The sequence below is a fragment of the Pan troglodytes genome, chromosome 18, assembly GCF_028858775.2.
Source record: "Pan troglodytes isolate AG18354 chromosome 18, NHGRI_mPanTro3-v2.0_pri, whole genome shotgun sequence".
NCBI classification, from domain to species: Eukaryota; Metazoa; Chordata; class Mammalia; order Primates; family Hominidae; genus Pan; species Pan troglodytes.
Window position 1 is genome coordinate 59,089,159 of NC_072416.2, and position 21,644 is coordinate 59,110,802.

At 34.7% G+C, this 21,644-nt stretch overlaps 1 long non-coding RNA gene across 1 annotated transcript in view; it reads right to left on the reverse strand.

Moving 5' to 3' along the window:
• Positions 1 to 11,245: 11,245 nt before the first annotated feature.
• LOC107968740 (uncharacterized) overlaps positions 11,246 to 21,644 on the reverse strand; it is a 36,600-nt gene continuing 26,201 nt past the window's right edge. Inside the window, exon 4 of the long non-coding RNA XR_001710136.2 lies at positions 11,246 to 11,332. This is a non-coding gene — a long non-coding RNA (uncharacterized LOC107968740). The remainder of the gene's footprint in view (positions 11,333 to 21,644) is intronic.

Below are 21,644 nucleotides of genomic sequence, written 5' to 3' on the forward strand. Positions count from 1 at the left end.
CATTAAGAAGCTTATGACCGGGTGTTTAATAATAGCTAGAGATGAAGGAAAGGTAGAAGGAAAGGAATCAGTTTTTTAAAGAAAACAAATTCTTAAATGTTGATCAATGGCCATGCACACCTGAATACTTTCTTTTAAGTTGTTGAGGAATTCTGAAATCCTGGCCCACGATTTTTCTCACTTCCTTAGAATTAAATGTAAAATTTATTTCTAAAACTGTTTGTCTAAAACAAGTCAGGTACTCTCCAGTTAGGGGGGTCTGTGTGTGTGTATGAGAAAGAGAAACAGAGAGAGAGAGAGAGAAGAAGAGAGAAGAGGAAATGTTAGCAGGTAGGTAGGAGTTTGGGACTTTTTTGGTCATGCCTAATGTTAGGGATAATTGATGGACTTTTGGTCTGATGATATCTTGACAAAATAAAGAATGTTACGCAAGGTATGAAAATACATCTGGATTGTTTATCTCAAGGAGGAAAGAACAGATGTTAAGGGTGGAGTTGGAAAGATAAGGAAGGCGGTTGAGTATTCAGACAAAAGAGGAAGAGACTAGAGAATGGCACCCAGGTTCAATAGGTCTCCAGTGATTCTCATTTCCTGGTATATATGCTCTTGGATAGTGTCCTCACCCATTTGATAAGGACTGGCCTGGTGACAAATAACATGACAGAAATGATGATGTATAACTGCCGAGGATACGTCATGAAAGACATAGCAGCTTCTGCCCTGGTCTCTTAAATATAATTCCCTCTGTGTGAATGCAGCCATCATGCCATGAGGACACTCAAGCAGTTCCTTGTCAAAACATGCTGCCATTCTGTCCATGAGCCAGAACAATCTTGCCAGTCCTGTGAATGAACCATCTTAGAAGCAGAATATCCAGTCCCAGGAAAGTCTTCAGGTGACCAGCCCCAGCTGACATCTGACTGTAACCTCATACAGCAAAAACTACTTAGCCAAGCTCCCGAATTCCTGACCAGAGAAATCATAATAAATAATCAATCCTTATTGTTGTTTTAAACTATCAAATTTTGAGTCGTTTGTTAAATATCTGTAGATAAATAACATGGCAGGAAAGGTTGATTCAGAAACAAAATATACTCATTTATTCAAACATCAAATATACATTGAGGGCCAGGTAATTTGAGGTTTTAATGCAAAAAAAAAAAGATAGATAGAGTTCTGACTTATTGAATTTATATTCTAATGAAGGTGGACACTTTATCGAATGTTAACAGATTAATAATACAGTAATTATAAATTAAGACATTCCCATGAAGAAAATAATATAGGGCTGAAATGAAGAAAATTGGGGGTTAATTGAGAAGAGTTTTCAGAAAACATACTCATGACAGTTTCTCTGAGGAGGTGAAATTTACATAGGGATAAGAAGGCTGAGAAGGAGCGAGTTTATCACATATTGAGGGAAATATAGACTCATGTATGCAAAATACCTGAGCTGAGGAAGGGCTTAGTATGTCTGCAGGAAGAAAAAAGAATGTAGAGCAGAGTGAGTGACAATTATGCATAGGGAAGGTAGGACAGGAGGAAGGGTTAGATTTCAAAGACTTCCATAAGCCATAGTAAGGAGTTAGGCCATTCAATGGCAATCCACAGAAGGATTTCAGCATAGGAAGTAATACTGTAATCAAATTCATTCTACGGGTGCACGGAAGCATTCCTTCATCAGAACAAAGACAGGTATCTTAAGGGGTTGGAAATTTATCATGATCAATCAGGGCTTCATGCCTTAGTGAAAGTTCCTGCTAAATGAAAATATTTCTACTTATTTTTAGTATATTTGTGCAGAACCATGAGGTGATAACTTGGGCAAACATTTGGAAAAGAATTCCTGGTACAGAAACTTGTTATTGTCTATTTTTAGAGAATTTAATATCCTCAAAAATAAGCATCTTTGGGTTAGGTTTTTTCGGAATTCAGTGATATGAAGGCATAGAAATAAAGAACAGAATCATTTCTATGAAGTATTATGGGTCTAAGAATCTTCAGGATAAAGATCTTCAGAATTATAGTTTACAAAACTGCCACATTATAATCATGAAAACTTTTTTTTTACCTATATCCTCAGCTCAGTATTCCAAAAGAATGATCATAAGCAGTAAGTATAATAATCTCTTTCTAGTTTAAAGAATCCTAATTGTACTGAATCATGTGCAGACACAATTTGACAAAATGTAGTAATGCAGGTAACATTTTTAAAAAGAACACATTAATTTTGAATTTGCAATTTGCTGCAATTTAAATAACTATTACTTTAATAGTGGATAACAAATTTTAATTTTGCAAATTTTTTCTAAAAGGTTTGCGTGTCAACTCAAATTCAGTAATTTGCATTTTTTAAAAAATGTATTTCTCATCAGTGTAAAGTACTGTTTGTCACCTGGCAGGTAATAATTTCCTATCCCAACTCTTAGTTCTGGTTAATATTTTCCTTTTCAAAGAATATATTAAATCCAAAGAACACAACATTTTATGCTAATGCAATCTTTGTAAAGGCTGAGACAAAATTTCAAGTACTGATAATTATGAAAACTCTACAAGAGGGTTCTAGAAATATTGGTTTTCTTTAATCCTAGAAATGCTGTTCTGTAAAAAGAAAATGATTTTATACATTTATTTTCAAAAGACTAGCTCCGAGTAATATATTTCCAGGAAGTACGTTTCTCAAACAGGCCAATTGATTCACCCATTGAAGCATTTGCATTTCATATTATGTATTTGAGAAAGTCACCAGCATATATCACATATATCATTTGTCATTGGAATGATCATTTTGATTTTAAAGTATGTATCAGCTCAAAATGGCAAGTATTTTGAATAATCAAAAGCATTCAATAATTCAATAATTAAGAAACATTTACTTAGCACATACATTGTTTAGAAATTTTGCTAAGGGATGGGAATCCTAAGAAGAAAAAAAAAATCTCTTTCTTCAATCAATTATTAATGCAGTTCAAGAGATGAAGTATTTCCTATTATGTTACTGCTGTAATACATATATTAACATATTATAAAGAAAGAAATTAAAATTAAAGAAGACAGCCACCACAGTGAGTGTGAAAGGAGGGCAAAGTGAAGGCAGGCTTCCTGGAGGAAGTGATGCTTGAGCTAGGTTTGAAGACAGAGTTAGGGAAACACGGAAAAGTACCACAGGAGGAATGGCCAACATGTCCAGAGACACAAAGTGAGAAATACAGGAGAAGCTGCTTGTGATAGCTGGAGACTTGTATATACATACATATATATACATATATATGTTTTATATATGTATATATATTTATATATTTATATAAAAATATATATTTTATATATAAATATATTTTTATATATTTATAAATATATCATATTTATAAATATATGTAAATATATAAATATATGTAAATATATAAAATATATATATTTATATATATATATTTGCAGTGTGGGCAAAAAGGAAAAAATAACAAAGGTGGAGCAAGATTTAAAAGGACCTTCTTTGCTATGCTATGGATATGAGGACTTTGTAAGGCAAAATAAAACCGTGGGGATATTATTACTGAAATCTTAAATCTACTTTAGAAAAAAACAAAAACTAGTTTATGGATTCTTAAAAAATCATCCTCAGTTGCATTTGACATGCTGATCTTGTCTTAACTCCAAATTTTTGAAAGAGAAACTCAGTACTCTAATACTCACGAAGGTGGCTGCCATGTCAACCTTAGAGAGCAAAATCCTTAATTAACGCTCAGATCAGCCACAGCGAAGCAGCAATCTTTCCCATATTGATCTGGATAAACTGCTTAGGAGAGTGAAAATACCATTGTCTCTGTTTATTTTCCTTATACAGCCAGAAGTTGAATTTGCACTGTATGGGCTTCAGCAAAATAAACTGATGATGCTTGACTCTGCACATTGACTGTCCAATCACCTTCACTCTTTATTTCTTGAAGTTGAGGAAGGCAACAGCCACCCATCACATTCAGCCAGTTTTCCCCTGGCCAATGTTTCTGGGGACCTTGGCCTCAGAATATTGATATAAAGGTGCCCTTGAGAACAATGTGGAAGACAGACAATCAAAGTCCTGGCTAGAGCACTTGAAGAAATAAACCATGTGACTGTTTTGAGTCATAAAAGTCATCAATCTAAGTTGAAAACATAAACCCTCCTACACCCGCACCCACACTTTGCTTCAGTCTGTTTATTATGTAGCAATCTAGCCAATCATAACTCATATCAAATGCTTTTTGTGTTTGTGAAAAAAATCAGGAAAACCACCTATTGTTATGCAGTTGAGTAAATTAAACTGCTTTTAACCAAATTGCAGGGGGTTTATAATTGGATTGCAGTTTTTTTTAAAATACAACTTTAGGTGTGAGTTCCCATGCCCAGGGATATATTTGTGCTAAAATAGTCACAAAAGTTGAGATATGATTATTAGTTGTATATATGATGTAAATTATCCACATTTAGTGTCTTAAGGTAGGTTTATAGCTGCAGGACCTGAGATGAGATCCATGTGAAATTGATTCAACAAAGAAGATCTAGGGCAAACTGCTTGATATCAAGCCCTTTCTCATTTGTCTCCCATTTCCTCTTCTGCTTTCCCCAATCTACTCCCAATCCCACAGAGAGTGGCTTCACTCTGATCACACGGGAGAGGTCTGTAGAGTAAGTTATGCCTCAGTGTGTCCTAAACGAAACCATGAGTTTTGAAAGCTTTTAACACCCATCAGTCATTGGCTCAGAATTGCAAAGGAACTTACGTTCTACACCACTTTTAACTCTTTATAAGCTGTCTCCAATAGCTTGAGATCACTATACTAAGAGAACCATAGAGGCCAACTTTTTTTTAAGTGTCATGAAGCTGGGAAAAGCATAAAAACAGTCAATAGATACATAAGTAAATAAGAATGTCCAAGGAGACATTATGTCCTCTTGGTTAGTGATTTGATTGGATAGTGGTACACAAACACAGGTTGAAGAGAAGTTATAGAGACTGTGGGAAAGGTAATTTTTATTCAGGGCTATCCTGAGAATTCATGACATGCAGATCATCTCAGTGTAATATAGGCATCACCCTTTCAAGCAGTTGATTTATTGAAATGGCAAAAAAAAAAAATAGTTTGGAGAGGTAGTTATTTTCCTTACAAACAGATTCTAGTGAATGTTGGACATGCATTGAATGATCATTGAGATAATTGTCAGAATAGAATTCTAATCATAAATTTGTTTCATGCCAGTAAGTTAGGACATAGGAATTTTAAAAGGACTTCTGCCTTATGTGTTAGAGTGAATACAGTGGTGCACCAGTAAGACCCTCCTTCTCAGGGCTGACACACGTCTTTTTACAGCTGCTAATAACGTTGGATGCTGATGTTTCACAGTTGAATCCTTTCTCAATAAATTGCTTTTGGCTGTAGTGTGCAGCTTCTCCCAAGGCTAGGCTCTCTCCCTGGGAACAACCTGCATCTGGTAGAGTTTGAGTATGAAGATCTGAGCACTTCTCTTTATTTTGAAATACCGAAGGGCTCTCCCACCTCCACAGTTATTTTTAAGATTGGCTGAGTCTTCCTTTACAGCCAAATTACAGATTAATTTCTCTTACAGTTCTCAGTAGCTCTCTCTGATAAACTTTCTGAAGGTGTATCTGTGCCTTAGAGTCCCTTTTCTGGGTAATACGGTGTAATACTATGGATGATACATTGGTCCCTGGAAGCAAAATCTAGAATGAAATTTTTACTGTGGAAAAATACATGTAACATAAAACTTACCATTTTAATCATGTTAAAATGTACAGTTTAGTGGCATTAATTGCCTTCACAATGTTGTGCAACCATCACCACTACCTAGTTCTAGAATTTTTTTCACTACCCTAGATGGAAGCCCTATATCTATTAAGCAGTGATTTCCCATTCTCCCCTCCCTCCAGCCTTGAAACAGCACTAATCTGTTTTCTGTCTCTATGGGTTTACTATAAATTGAATTGTAGAATATGTGACTTTTTGTGTCTGGCTTCTTTGACTTAACATAACGTTTTTTAATATTATAAGTACTTCATTCCTTTTTATGGCTAAATAATATTCCATTGTATGGATATACCACATTGTGTTTACCCATTTATCTATTGATAGACATTTGGCTGTTTCTACTTTTCAGCTACTATGACTACTGTTCTTATGAACATTCATATACAACTTTCTGTTTGAACACCTGGTTTTAATTCTTTTAGGTATATGCCTAGGTGTGGGCTTTGAATCATAAGGTCATTCTATGTTTAACTTGCTGAGGAACTGCCAAGCTGTTCTCCACAGTGGCTGCACCATTTCACATTCCCATGAGCAATGTGTAAGGATCCTAATTTCTCTTCCCTCCTCCCCAACACCTGTTATTTTCTGTATTTTTTTATTAAGACCTTTCTAGTAGGTGTCAAGGGTATCTCACTGTGGTTTTCATTTGCATTTCCCTAGTGACTAATGATATTTAATATCTTTTTATGTGATCTTTAACCATTTGTAGTCCTTTGCCCATTTTCAGTTGGGGTGCATGCCTTTTAGTTCTTGAATTATAAGATTCCTTTATGTATTTAAATAAGATTTTGGTGGTAGAGTACATGCTATCCAGCTGTTAATGTTGACTGCATAAGAGGTGGTGTCCTGACATCATTTGGCATGCTATAGAGGTACAAATGTGAATATTTTTACTTATAGTGAACTGAGATGTGATACAAGAGAAATGAAACACTCTGCCAGGTGCAGTATCTTAGTCTTCTGAGAAGTTCTAAGAATCTCGTAATAACAACTATTATGGAATCATATGTCTCTTGCTGGGAGTTATCAATGTATTAGATAAAGATGATGAAAGTATGTGAGAGATTATGGGTGTTCCTACACTCCAGTCCTAGTCATGGATGGTTATTAACTACTCTGGTGTGAAGAAATCCTTTCAATGTCCGAGTTTTGCACTGTGTACCTGGTCATCCATTTTATGAAGAAAGAAAAGTAACCCAAGACAGAGATATATATACACACTCATGGATGGTTGATAACAGCATGTATTGTTAGTCTGAGGCCTAGAAGGTAAAGAATTGAAAGATAAGAAACAAGGAGGTCTGCAGAAGTAGGATGTGATTGGACCTATGGGACTGAGACGCCACCACAAATGCTGATTAAAGTAAATGACTTGGTAGTAACTGTGGAGATGAAACAAGTTGCCAAATTCTGGATATAGTTTGAAGGTAGAGTGAAAAAGACGTCTTTATGATTTGACAGCGTTTGTGGAAAAAAGCAAGAAGTCAAGGAGGTTTCCGAGCTTTTGTGCCTGAAACACCCACATACATATACACACATACACAGAGGACTCTTTGAATCCAGATACTAGAGATAAAATATGCTAGTAATAGTAATGCTATCAATTTTTATATCATTTAATTTACTTACAACTTTCTTTCTTGTTATATAGTATTTATAATATAATTTTGATAGCAATATAATACTTATTGGTTTACTTCATCATTTCTCTGCAGTTGAAAAAATAAATTATCAGTTTTTTGCCATAATCAATAATACTGCAAAAAGTATATTTAATACATAGAATTTTAAATTTAGGCTTTATTCTTTGAAATGAGACCATTGGCAATAACTCTTTAGGAAATATATCTTGGTTTTCTCTTATACTTGCCAGTAATAATAGTTATCAGTTATACTTGCCAGTATTCGTTACCTATGTATATCTTTATCAGTATATAAATGGTTAATATTATATATAATAAAAATATAATATATAAGAATATATTTTATATAATATTTTCCAGTCATTGGGATAAATTGTAACTTACTTTAAATATTTTCATTTATTTCATTATTACTGAGATAGAAAATGTTCTCCATATACTTGATAACTGTCTAGTATTTCCTCTTTGCAAATGATATATTCAGGTCTTTTTCAATTTTACTTTTTAAATTCTTGATATTTTCTTACTGATTTGTAAAACTTTTCTATATTAATAAATACATTGTCAATTTGTTGTATTTTCTGGAAATACATTCAGCAGTTTTTTTTGAAATAGACTTTTTATAGCTTTTTGTTGATATGTTGCTTTGTAATTGCTTTTTTATGTCTAAATTTAAAACTGTATCCACATGTCAGAAATTTTTCTTTACAGTGTATTTCATTTTCCAGTATTTATCTGTGCTTTCATCTTAATATTGAATTCATCTTGTCTCCTGAAATATCCCTTTGTGTGGAGTAACATCATCATTACATATTTTATGAAACTAAGGGAGAGGAAGAGAGAAAATAATTGTTACCCAAGCAACCCCATCTCCCCCCAACTTAGTTGGTAAGGGATAAACTTCAAAATTGAAGCTGTTTAAAATGTTACTGAGACATCAAAAACATGATATTTCACATAAATGTTATAGCTGGTATTTTTTAGTTAATCAATTAATAGTTATATCATAGGATAGCGAGAAAGAGAAAAGCTTCCTAGATGCAGACAAAAGCAAGCTTATTGCTATTAGCTCCAGTAATTAGCTGCCCCTTTTCCTTTCCACATTCAGCTCATTGTACTTATCAAATAAATGCATCTACATTTTTAGTGGCTCTGTGATTCTAATACAATCACTGGCCAAGTCAAAGAATATTTCCTCTTTAAGTGTCCAGATTAGTCTTCATACCAATCTTGGTCGAAAGAGATAAACTGCAGACTCATTGGAACCAAACAATAGTTTCAATAATACCTTAATGGGGGAAATAGGAATAAATCAGAGGGAAAGAAAAATAAGAGAGAAAGCTGTGATATTTTTTAATATCCTGGATGACAAATAGCATTTCTCACACCATTATCAGCCCAATTTGAAGTGAGTCAAAAGGAGTCTTATTTGCTTGAGAAGAACCAGCAGGCTTGCTAACAGCTGTTAGGACCCCTATCTATATTCTTTTAGAAGACTTTGAATTCAGCATGATGTTCTCTGCCAAGACTTCAATGCTTGCAGGATAAACAAGTAAAACCTGAAGATGCCAGGATGTCTTAAAGAGAAAAATGATTGGCCAATCCACGTGTCAGACCCTTTGTCACATTACTCTACTTGATAGAAATGTGATAGGTTGGAAATATAAAGACTTGAATGTTAGAACATGAAGTCCTATTCGCAGATCCTGCTGCAAGTGACTGGATTACTTAAAAGAAGAAATACGGGGAGCATCTACTGACCTTACTCAGCTCAGCTTAGCCCCCATTTATATTCTCTTCCTGCTCCAACTGCCCTCCTAAGGAAAGGAATTTCAAGTCCTAGGTGTGGATTTGTCTAAGTTTCCTCTATCACTATCAATGCTGAATAGAAAATAAAAATAAAAATAAATCCCTTTTTCCTTTCCTGTGTACACTGCAAATTTTTCCTTTTCCTAATCAATATTAATTATGAGACCTCAAAAAAAAAAACAGGTTATCATTGTTTCTTTCCTTTTATTGGTCTATTTCTTTTATTTTCTACACATATTGTGTAATAGTCAATATTTTTTATATTGTAAGAGTTTTTTTTTAACTTTATTGAAGTATTTAAAACCAAAAGTAGTGCAATTTACAAATGGGAAAACCAAGATATTAGAACCTTCTGAAAAAATTATTAAAACTCTGTCTTACAAAACCAACCACCCAGTCTAAAAATAAATGACATAAGAATTTACTTCATTATTTTTAAAAAATTGATAGGTATTTTGAAGTAAGTTGCACTATTGGAAGTATAGTGATCTATATTATTGGCTAACTTGTATGTTACACTTATTATCAAATCAAAGTTAACACAATCATGGTCAATATATTTAAGTGTTTTAGAATGTAGAGTAATGTGTCCTTAAAATAAAATAAAATAAAATAAAATAAAATAAAATAAAATAGATCAATAATGAATTTCTCACTTATTTACCAAAGTTAAATAATTCGTATTAAGTCAAACAAATTATAATACCATTGTAAGTACTAAAAGCACAGAATATTATTTTAATTTTCAAAAGGGATTTATTTTTATAACACTTGCATATTATAATGCAATGGTTTTTTAAAATAGTTTTAAAAATTTTTAGATAAATTTAAATAGTTTTGTTCTTTTCATTGTTCTAACTGTGTGATTACCATGCTGACTATTTAACCTACAACTTTGATTATTTTCACTAGGTACTAACTTCTAGTATAAATAAAACTCAACATTAACTTTTTCTCTTTGCACTAAAAAAACTACCAATACACCACTTTCCATGAATATGTTTTGGACCTTAGCAGCCTTTCGAAACTATGAACTTATTTTGGTAAACATAGAAATATATTTTTCATGGCATGTGAACATGCCAATGTAGCTTTTATACATTTGTAATGAAGAACACAATGTCAGTATGAGACTTGTTTATTTTCTTCAGAATATTGTGAGAGTAAGAAGGTGTTTATTTTCTCTATGAAAGTTGCAAGTGAAAATGGAATAAAAATACATTGAAAAATATTCACATCAGACATATGGAGGTTTCTTCATTATTAATAAAGTATCTATCTAAGTATTTGCTTTCAAAGGTATTATAAACACCAATTTTTAACATGTTTAAGTTAAATTTGGAAGGATAAATTAAACATCTAATATGCCTTGAATGTCATCCACACACACGCACACACACACACACACACACACACAGACACATAAAATCTATTCTCATAGCTTGAGATTTAATTTGTTTTGTCTGATATATTTCCATGATATATGAGTCAAGGTTGAACACTTTATTCTCTAATTCATTGAGAGGAATTCTGTATCGAACATGTTCTTGCATAGATCGACAGTAATGTACAAGTCTATTGATGATAACATTGATGGAAGAAATATTAACATGTGTTTCCAGGTACATTGTATACCTCACTTAATGGGATTTTTACAATATTCCTGTAGGGTAGCTTAGCCTATTGTAGTGGGTTGAATGGTGGACCCCCAAAATATGCCCATATTCTAAGCCCTGGAACCTGTGAATATCACCTTATATGGCATTAAGTGTGAACCTTATTTAATTTGGAAAAAAAGGTCTTCATAGAGCTAACGAACTTACAGATCTTCAGATGAGGAAATTACCCTGCACTGATTCAACCCAGGCAGAAGGGAAGAAGACATAGACAAGAAGGACATACGAAGAAAGAGGACAAAATTGGAGTTCTGTAGCCGCAATCCAAGGAACATCTGCAGTCACCACGAGCTAACATCAGAGCCACTAGAAGCTGGAAGAGGCAAGAAGGATTCTCCTCCAGAGCCATTGGAGGGAATGAGGCTCTGTTGAGATTTTGGTTTTAAACTTCTGGACTCCAGAACTGCAAAAAAATAGATTTCAATCATTTTAAGCTACCAACTTTCTATCAATTGGTTAGGGCAGCCACAAGAAACTAATGCAAGTAACAATTCCATTCAACAGATAAGAAAACTGGCAGTTGGAGAGGTAAAATTAATCACCCGAAGTCATGAAGTTAGAGAGAGGCAAAGCTGGGGCTGAAACCTGGGCCTGTCAGAATCCAAAGACCTTGTTCTTAGCCATATTGCATACATACCATGTTGGTCATTCATTTCTGTTTCTCTGCCTAATATGGTTAAGGCTTATGTAATCATATAAGTTGTTGGTTTACCTAAAAGCTATTGAGGACTTGTTCTGTGACTTTAGACTCTGAACAGCACAATTTCAGGAAAAAGAGTACTTTTGTTATCTATTGCTATGTAACAAACTACCCCACAATGTAGTGGATTGAAGAAACTGTTTTGGTTTGCCTCACTATTTTATGGCTCGGGAATTTAGGAGACGATTGAGCAGTTTTTCTGCCTAATAGGGGCACTGACCTGGATTCACGTGGGGTCTGTTCTGGACTGGGGCTGGATTTCTGATGCCCAGGTGCTTCTCTTAGTACCTTCTTCTTGCAACATATGAAGCAATTCTCCAGGGCCTCTCCTTATGACTTAGGCTTCTCATAACATGGTGATCTCATGGTAGTCACACTTCCTATATTGGGTTGGCTTACACTGTTTGTGGGAATGTAAATTAGTTCAACCATCGTGGAAAATGGTGTGGCAATTCCTCAGAGATCTAGAACCAGAAATACGATTTGACCCAGCAATCCCATTACTGGGTATATACCGAAGGAATATAAATCGTTCTATAAGAAAGATACATACATGCATATGTCCAGTGCAGCATTCTTCACAATAGCAAAGACTTGGAATTAACCCAAATGCCCATCAATCATAGACTGGATTAAGAAAATGTGGTACATATACACCATGGAATACTATGCAGCCATAAAAAGGAATGAGATCATGTCCTTTGCAGGGACATGGAGGGAGCTGGAAGCCATTATCCTCAGCAAACTAACTCAGGAACAGAAAAACAAACACCTCATGTTCTCACTTATAAGTGACAGCTGAACAATGAGAACACATGGACACAGGGAGGGAAACAACACATACTGGGGCCTGTTAGGGATAGGGTAGGGGGAGGTAGAGCATTAGGAAAAAAAGCTGACGGATGCTGGGATTAATACCTAGGTGATAGGTTGATAAGTGCAGCAAACCACCATGGCACAGGTTTACCTATGTAACAAAAGTGAAGATCCTGCATATGTACCCCAGAACTTACAATAAAAATAAAAATTTTAAAAAGACTAAACCTGGAATTGGCATAGTATTATTTCTGCTTTATAATGTTTATCAAATCAGTCATAAGTCTGCCTAGAATCAAGGAGCTGGACAGATCAGATTCTAACACTTAATATGTGAGTGGCATATATCTACATAGAAAAAAGCTAACAAAAGTGAAAATGAGGATTTCCTCATTTCAGAAGACTTTTTCAAAATACAAATATCACTGGGAAAGTTTATACCATAAATGCATATTACTTAATATTTTCCAGATATCACATTTATAAAAATTAGTTTGTTCTATTTGTGTTCAGCCCATTATAACATAGAAAAACGGGTTAAAGCCCAAAGCTAAGGCAGAAAGCCAATAAGTAATTGCCCAATTTTGGAGCATTCAGCTGGCCATTGCTAATTATAAAGCCTGGCAATGGCCATCTCATAGGCTCCCTTGAAGAAGTATGTTGCAGTATTACCACCTGTGGTAGAGTTCAACCTATATTACAACCTTGATACATGTGCACATTTTCCATCAGAGTTCCATCTTAGAATTTACTTAGCTAAGTTCAAAAAGAGTAATCGTGAAGATGAGCAAGTGGTGATTCAAGGTCCCTGTGTACCTATTGATGCTGCAGAGTTTTTCAAGTATGTTAGAAATACTTCAGATTAACTGAGTACAACTTATGTGCCTTTCTTATCCTTTCATATGAACTCTTGGTATCAAGCAGAAGATCCCATCAAAGAAAAAATTCAACGGAAAGAATTCACATTCTGAATACTCTTTTCTTACCACTTCTGATAAATATGTATCTGCATGATCAAAGTCATATTATAAGAAGTGATAATACTCATAGATAAACAAACTAGTCTCACCTCCAAGTTAGCTGTTGTCTCGCTGTTAGGTTTCCCTGTTTCCAGAAACCACAGATGTTAGGGTTCTTCTGTGTGTGTTTTTATTTTTTTTGGCACAGAGTCTTGCTCTGTCGCCCAGGCTGGGGTGCAGTGGTGAGATCTCTGCTCTCTGTAACCTCCGCCTCCCGGGTTCAAGTGATTCTCCTACCTCAACCTCCTGAGTAGCTGAGATTACAGGCAACCGCCACCACACCCAGCTAATTTTTGTATTTTCAGTAGAGATGTGGTTTCACCACACTAGCCAGGCTGGTCTCAAAGTCCTGACCTCAGGTGATCTGCCCGCCTTGGCCTCCCTAAGTGCTGAGATTACAGGCGTGAGCCACCGCGCCTGGCGTGGTTCTTCTTTCTTGACCAGATCCAAGCCTGTCCATCTTCCAACTTTTGCACTTAACTCACAAAAGAATGTGTCATGGTTAAAAGACAGACACGTGTAGACTTGCAACTCAGCTTCTTTTTCTACCCCAAAGAGGTTTTTCCTTGGACATCCTGAACATCCCAGAGAGTCGGGTTAGAACTTATTTTCACACAAGACTACACCGGAGCCTGTACTGCTTTTCTGTGTGCTTCGCTTCTGGCCCTTACAAGGGTGCCTATCAGGCTCAAGTTGTGGCATTAACAACTCCCTCTGTTTCCAGAAAGAACAGCAATATGTGTAGCCTCTAGGAAGAAGCTTCAGATAGCTTCTTACCAAGCCTCTTCCCCGCTAGATTTCCCAGCTCTAATCTCAGTTCTACAAATGCCTTTCTAATTAATTTCATACTCACTTTTATCCCTCTTGTTAATTCCTTTAAATTGACTAAACTCATCTTGAAAATCTCTCTGACTTTCGATTATTTTATCTCCAATTTACTTCTTTGTAGACCACTCCTCAGTTCTATGCAGTGAAACTCATTCTTATACCTGAGTTTCCTTCCAATATATCACTTATAAATTATAACTATCACCTACAACAAACTACATCTCCTTCCTAAAGAAGGCATTTTTGGTGCATTATATCAATCTGGCGCAACAAGAATAATGGAAATAGAATGGAATAGAATGTCTCTCTTCATTTCTCCCATCCAAATCCCAAGCTTCCTGGGAAGTAGCCCATTGTAAATCACGTATGCTTTCATTCTGTTTTGATGTATAGCAGAGTCTGGACTAACAGTAGGAAAAATTATGATGTAGCCCCTCAGTAAACATTTTTCTCATGTACCAAAATTTGCATACACTTACTTCTTTCTGTTATATATGCATTATATATGTTTGTATATATATGGGTTTAGTAAATATAATGTATATTACTTATAATTATTATTTGTGTGTGTAATGTTTATAAGATATCTTACAAGGATTTGGATGCAAGTAATTTATTCATTTTGTAATCCTAGGAAGCAGGGTGAGGAAGTGAAAAATAAGACAAGGAAGAGAGGAAAGTCAATAAAAGAGCATTAAATTAATGAGCAGTATAATGTGATGGATAACTTGGTTTAATCCTGCTGGCTGCCATCTGATAGACTGTATAAAAGCACTTCAGAACAGTTTCCTGGAAGCTGGGCTATTCATGCATCAACTCTGATTCCTTATTGGTCTGGGTTTGTCTTGGAAGCATTAACTCACTAACACTGGTAATTTGCTTGACTTACAGACAAAACATGGTCCTGTGGCCAGAGAAAGCATTCAGAGGGATGCAAGCAAATGAGGTAAGAAGTAATAAGTGTGTATGGGTATTGTCCACTAAGCTGTACCTGGCCTGGGGGTTGGGGAGAGCTTGATGAGCAGAGTCCTAAGAGTGCCTGCAACACTATTTTGGCTTGTTCTATTGTCTTTCTGCACTCAAACAGATTGTTGTGCAGAACTCTTAGAGTGCATGCACCCATGATTGAAAACTATAATAAAAGATTATGAGATGCCCATGGGCAAAGATTAATTTTAGTAATCTCCATATTCACCCTTGCTGTGCCCAGCAGTATTCAGTTCTCATTATAGATGCTCAACCAATTCAATTTGGTGTCCAGATGGAATGTCTCATGTTTAAACAGTGATACTCTTTTTAGTTAGTCATAACTTAATTCACTCAAATCCCTTGGCTTGAGGTCTGGCATCACTATGGAATTAGCCATCATTCATTTTAAATTTAAATTAATTTTCAATAGCAAACCAATGACATTTGGAGACTAGAAAACCAAAGAATACGTTTCCAAAGTTTCTATTTAAGTCTTCTGAAAAGACTGTATAATTGAATGCATTAACGTTTTAACAGTCCACATTGCATACCAAAGCCCTCTATAATCAAGTGCCTGGTGAATAAATTCTTGGCACTTCCATCTAGCTTACTGTAACAAACAGAATAGACTTCTTTCAGGAATAAACCTTGACCACTCAAGCTAATGGGAATCCAGTTAGGTTTTTGCCAACCTCAGGAAACATCCATTATCAATAGATGCTGAGAAAATTATATTATAAATTAATGTTTTAGAGAGAAAATAGAAAGTGCCTCAAAGTTGACAGAAAACAGAATCCGTGATGGTATTATGATTGATTTTGGAGAGAAATAGCTGTAGATGTTGAAATACATGAATTGCTTTAAAATATTTCAGGCTTGTAAGAAGGAAGACTATTGACCTAAAAGACACTAAAGTATCTTAGTGACTTGTGATTTATATATAAATACATATTAAAAGATTGCTTAAAATTCACATTATTGATCTCATTGATTGCAGTGGCCCCAAGGGAGTCATTGAACACTTTGTAAATAATATATCTGGAAAAGATTGGGTTCGTGTTCTCAAATTCATGCAGGCATTTCTAAATTTAATTCTAATGGTAATTGAAATTTACATAAAGAGGAAAAATATAACCAGGTGATAAGAGCTAATTACAAGCATCCATGTTTTGTGTAGCCAGAAACTTCTGCTGATGAGTTTTCCATGCAATATTGTCATCAGCTATTAAATTGTCTAAGATAGAAGAATATTATGCACTTAAAACAGTATTTTCCCTAGTCTCTTTAAATTGTGGTCAGTGGACTTCGGGTCAAATCCTGTATTTACTCAACTTCCTTTTTTATCCTATTATGTGAGCAGAGGAGAAAATAGGTGTCAATTTTTAGTACCCAACTTAGAATATTTAGGAATTGCTATTCCAAAGGAAACACTAGAATACATATTTTATTTATTAAATGTCTCTTAATTACTGGGCATAATTTACAACCTCAGCTCAGGTCAAGATCAATTAAAGGAATAACGTTTCAGACCCTCGAAGAGATTAAAGCATTTAGAACACAACTTTATTCCAGAAGTTATTTGACTTCTAAGATTAGTATTTTCAACTTTTAAAAATAAATGCATGACTGTAATCCCATCCTCCTCCTATATGCTAAAAATATGGAAACAAATTAAGTCAAACTTGCATTACATGTTCCCATGTAAAAAAGGACCATTAGCACTATAAAAGCAAAAGACTTAAAAGAGAATATCTGTCAACTAGAATGACTCTTGGTTCGTAACCTTGAGCTTCAAACACACTATAAAAACACACCACCTTTGTAAATGAAACCTGGAAAAGATAGTTTCCAAGGCATCCTCTACATGGGAATACCATCTGTCTTCATTAGTAAATGACAGGAACCAACACCTGAGAAGCAAGTTCAATTTATTCTTTTTTATTATTATTATTATACTTTAAGTTCTAGGGTACATGTGCACAATGTGCAGGTTTGTTAAGAACACTGGCCTTCTATTAAAAAAAAAAAAACTTGAGACTAGTTAGGAGCTAGCTGATTAAAAACTTAACTGTGATTCACATCCCTCAGACCAGTGACCTCAGTGGTAAAATTAAAGGTTTAGATTGGATCAGGGATATAAATAAGTGTTTTGTTGTTTGTTAGTTTTGTTTTCTTAATTTGATTTCTTAATTTGATCCAGTGACCAAAGGCTGCCCGAATAATTTTGAGGCCACATCCAGGCACATCCAGAAAGAGTGAAATGAAGAAGTGCCGGTCATGGTCCTGGGATGTGATATTTAAGGCTCATCCCTTCTGTAGTCTATGAATCTATTGTGCTAACTCTAAAACTTCCTTTTGTAAAGAGTTGTGGCTTTCTTTTTTTAAAGCAAAATAGCCTTAATTTTAATAAGTTATACTTCTTCCTTTAAGGAAATTCCTTAACCTTAATTTTAACAAGTTATCTTCTTTCTCAAGTTTACCATTACATCTAAGTTAATAAATACATTTCTTTTGAGTGTTTGCCTGTGATAGGAAACAATAGATTTGAGAATTTTGAGGTTCTCTGCATTGTATAGGGAAGGTGGGGTGTAATTCACACAAAATTGAAGGATGTTTGATATCTTTACAAATACCAATTTTCCCCGTCTAAAAACTTCGTAACTCTCAGATCTATGAATTTAGAGGAAATAAAATCGTGAACAGTTTATGGATGTATTCGTTAAAATCAATTTCAAGGACAATTAGTAACAACTCAAGAGTGCTTGTAATAGCAGCTGGCAATCAGTCATACAATGGCAGCAGCAGCCTGGGGGTTAAATCCTCCCTGCCCACTGTCTTACTGTGGCTGAGGTCATGGTATCCCAAGTCAGATTGCTCTGGTTCAAATGTGGGTCTATCACTTACTATTTGTAAGAGTTTTGGCAAAGTCCCTATTTTCCAAAATAGGGATATTGATAATGCTCACTTTATCAGACTGTTGTGGGAGACATAACTAATTAATCTAAGTAAAACATTTAGGAGTGTTCCTAACAAAATGCCTTAAATATAAGATATGGTTGCTGTTACTATTGGTATTACCAGTAAGAACATTATTTGTAATGATTTTGATTTTTCTGGTAATGAAATATTATTTAAGGGGGGGATTACTAAAGAATGAACAAATATGCTAACATGTTGAGGGTGGGTGAATATGGGTGAAAGACCTGGCATTGTTCTTTGTGTTATTCTCTTTCTTGCAAATTTTCTGGCAATTTGACATTATGGTCACAGGAAAAATGAAAGAGACATACAGAAGAAAATAATTAGTAAGACCAATTTTGGCCATAAGAAAAAAATGCTATTTTACCACCATTAAAAATACTATAGTCTGACATTTAATAGGAATTTTCAGTATGCCAAGCACCATGATAAACACAGTGTATTCACAGTTATGCCTCATGTAACACTCACAGCAACTTTTAAGGTAGTGATGATTCCTGTTTTACAGATGGAACTATTCTGAATTTGAAGTTTGCAAACCTTGAACAGTCTAGCTCCAAATGTACACACATTGCAATTTTACAAAAACCTGCTATCTTAGACCTATCAGGATTTAATTTAAAGAGACAGTGTCTGAAAATTGGAAATCTACTGGATTTGCTTCTGAATTCAAGCTTTGCCATTCACTGGTTTTGTGACATTGATCAAATTCCTCATGAACCTCAGTTTCTCGCTCTATCGAAACAGAAAGTATTTACTTGTAGCTGTCAAGAAGCAACTAAGTTTAATTACAAATACTTTTTCAACAAAATTACTGGCATAAAATATGAGCTCAAGAAATGACAGTTGTTGTCACCCTGCCTGTAATCCCAGCACTTTGGGAAGCCGAGGCAGGCGGATCACGAGGTCAGGAGATCTAGACCATCCTGGCCAACACGGTTAAACCCCGTCTCTACCAAAAATACAAAAAAATTAGCCGGGCGTGGTGGCGGGCGCCTGTAGTCCCAGCTACTCAGGAGGCTGACGCAGGAGAATGGCATGAACCCGGGAGTCGGAGCTTGCAGTGAGCTGAGATCACACCACTGCACTCCAGCCTGGGCCGCAGAGCGAGACTCCGTCTCAAAAAAAAAAAAAAAAAAAAAAAAAAAAAAAAAAAGAAAGAAAGAAAGAAATAGTGTTAAAAATAAGTAAAACCACCTTAGATCATCGAATTAATTGTATATATAAACTTAGAAAGTCATAAAATCTGGGGTGATATATCTATACTTCTACAAATGTAAGATGAACCAGACATAGAAATCATTCAGAAAATAAATGTAGGTACAAATGCATTCTAAGAGTTAGTTCTAAGAGGATCAGAATCTTGCCTCCTTTATTTATTTTGTAAAGTGTATTTTTCACAGAGCATATAAAATGAACATTTAGACAGAATTTGGTACAATCTTTAAAGAGTAACAGAAACTGCAAAATTCATGAGATAACTTGACATTCACTATTGCTGGGAAAAAATGTTGTGTTGCTCTTGGAGGATGAAGTAATTTGGGGGTGTGGTATTTTACCTTAATTACTCCAGCTGGTTCCGTTTTCCTTTAGGAAAACCTGTTTTCATTCCCTTTTAAGAAATAGTTCTGGTAAATTATTCAAGTATTTTCAAGTCAAAGCTCTTAATTCCATTTTTTTTCTAACTCTAGTCCGAATAGTAAACATTTCTGAATTTTTCTTTTAAAGCCATTTAGGTAAGAACTTTTAAAATAAAAATCTGAGTTGGAAGGTGTCCCATGGAGGGAGAACCATCTCCTGTATAAATTTGATTGTATCCAAGAAATTCACTAGTATCTCTGGTTTCCAGCATCTCTCTGGTGCAGTTATCATGAAGCTAACAGACATGTTAAGTATAAAACTCTTCCTAATCAGGTATAATTCCTAGGTGATCATTGTCAGTGTATTTGATGCCTGCATCGATATTAATTGCACAAATTTCAGGCAGGATTATGCAGAATACAAGAAAAATCAGACAGACCAGGAGGAAAAGGTTTCTTAAGCTATTTTAGCAGCTTAGAAGTAAATCATAAAATGTCAAGCTACAGAAATTGGCTCCGATAAATATGATTTTTCTCCTGAATTAGTTCACTAAGCTTTTATCCTTTCTGAACACTTTCAGTCAATCCTAAATGCTTTAAATGCCAAGCTTAATATTGAATAGTTATGCTACAGCACATATAGAAGATTGAAAGCAGCAGTTACTCTAGATGAGAATAAGTTATTTTATTTTCATTTAGAACCAAAAAAGGAAGATAATAACCATCATATGAAAACACTGTAAATAAATGAATACTTCTAAAGAAGTTAGATCATGTTTATCAAATGGGAAAATATAAATTACTTACAAAAATTCATAATCAGATCAATCAAGTTAGGTCTACACAATGTGCCTCCTACTTCATCACTTTTACCCCTGTACCCACCCTCTGAGAGCTAATATGTCTGAGTTTCTGTAAGGGAATAGGTGGTTCTAATTGTAATTTAATTTTACATTTTTATTTAGGGGGAATTTAGATTTGACAATGACTGTAAAAATTGCACACCAGCTGTCACTTGGCTTCCATTCTAGTGTGGTCTTTGCTTGATGCATATGAGTAAGTCCCAATAATGCTGAAGGAATTTGTGTGGAGAATGATATTTTGCATTGCTAGAGCTTCTATTGGAAATATTCTTTTGTTGAAACACACACACGCACGCACACACACAAAAGCATTATCATTCATTTTCCAAGTTTCCCAAAGAAAGGCTATTTTGTGTCATTTGACTCCCAAACTGTGATTTTTTCAGTATTAGACAAGATCACTTGGGATGTTAAAAAGGGCATTCATTTGGAAATCAGAAGAGAAGAGTTTAAGTCACAGTACACATCACTTATTAGCTGGGTAGCCTTGGACAAATCAGGTAATGTTGGATAGATTAATTTACTTCAATTTAAAGTGGCTTGATTTGACTTTAAGCTTTCTAAGATCAGGGGCCATATGATATTTACTACTCTATTTTATAATGTTTGATGCAAAATTCGTGAATAAAATATTTCTTGAATGAATAAATGTATGTTGCTGCACAATTTATCAGAATGAGTGATTATTTTTCCTAAGCTGAAGAGAGATATGTAAGAAATCATAAAGTTTCAGTGCACCTTTTATTAAAGGACACCCTCAGTTTATTTTATTGGCATGAAGTACGGCTTAAGGCAGAAATTCAAACCTTGTTTAGAAATATGAAGAAATCAAATGGGTTATTCTTTGTTTAATGTTCATAGAAGTCTACCAAATGGTGCTGTTTGTAATCAAGCAGCTGCTGTTTTATTCCCAATGACAAGATAATGCTTCAATGGTTTGTTAAGAAAGAGCCCATTTATT